The sequence below is a fragment of the Priapulus caudatus genome, unplaced genomic scaffold, assembly GCF_000485595.1.
Source record: "Priapulus caudatus unplaced genomic scaffold, Priapulus_caudatus-5.0.1 Scaffold186, whole genome shotgun sequence".
NCBI lineage: Eukaryota > Metazoa > Priapulida > Priapulimorpha > Priapulimorphida > Priapulidae > Priapulus > Priapulus caudatus.
The window spans coordinates 195,089-196,067 of NW_014577247.1; the positions used below are offsets into that span (position 1 = coordinate 195,089).

The window sequence follows — 979 nt, forward strand, 5'->3', positions numbered from 1 at the left end:
ACGCAGGAGGGGGTTGATACAGTATATAGAGTAGATAAGACAATACGTCTCATGACCGCTGTATTAATTGTCATTCGTGTGTCTCCCGCACGCACGCAGGAGGGGGTTGATACAGTATATAGAGTAGATAAGACAATACGTACGTCTCATGACCGCTGTATTAATTGTCATTCGTGTGTCTCCCGCACGCACGCAGGAAGAGGTTGATACAGTATATAGAGTAGATAAGACAATACGTCTCATGACCGCTGTATTAATTGTCATTCGTGTGTCTCCCGCACGCACGCAGGAGGAGGTTGATACAGTATATAGAGTAGATAAGACAATACGTCTCATGACCGCTGTATTAATTGTCATTCGTGTGTCTCCCGCACGCACGCAGGAGGAGGTTGACGCAGGCGCGATCCTCGTACAGGAAGCGGTGCGCGTGCGCCGCGGCGACACCGTCGCCACGCTGTCCGCGCGCATCAAGCTAGCCGAACACGTCGCCTATCCGCGCGCGCTCCATCTGGTGGCGGGCGGCAGCGCCAGCCTGCGCGCGGACGGCGCGGTGTGCTGGAGCGCACCGGAAAACGACGCCGAGTGACAGTCTACACGAGCAGCAGTGGCTTGATGAGGCGCGATCGTCGCTGGATGGCCCGCAGCCGCCGCTCGCTGACAAAATACGCCGACGGGCGAATCGTCGGTGGATAGAGGCGGAGAGAGCTAGAGCGCGCAGTTCTACCCGGCAAGTGCGCGTTGCGTACGCGTGTACTTAGTAGCAGAAGTGTGTGTAATCGTGTGCTTCACATATTGGCCCTTGCGTGGGACATACCAATCAGTGATGATTCGCGATTTCTTGTGACAGATTGCGTGTGAATTCGCCTCGCGCGGCTGGCGTTTGGTAATCTACTACGGAGAGAACTCGATGAGTCGATTGGCAATTGTTTTTGGTTGGTAATTTGTAAGAGACATTAAATTGAATTTGTAATAAAATGTT

The 979-nt window shown here is 53.4% G+C and overlaps 1 protein-coding gene across 1 annotated transcript in view; it reads left to right on the plus strand.

The window, feature by feature from the left end:
- The window catches only part of LOC106806922 (trifunctional purine biosynthetic protein adenosine-3-like), a 19,431-nt gene that overhangs the window by 16,372 nt on the left and 2,080 nt on the right, over window positions 1–979 (plus strand). The gene's annotated exons all lie outside the window — the stretch shown is intronic.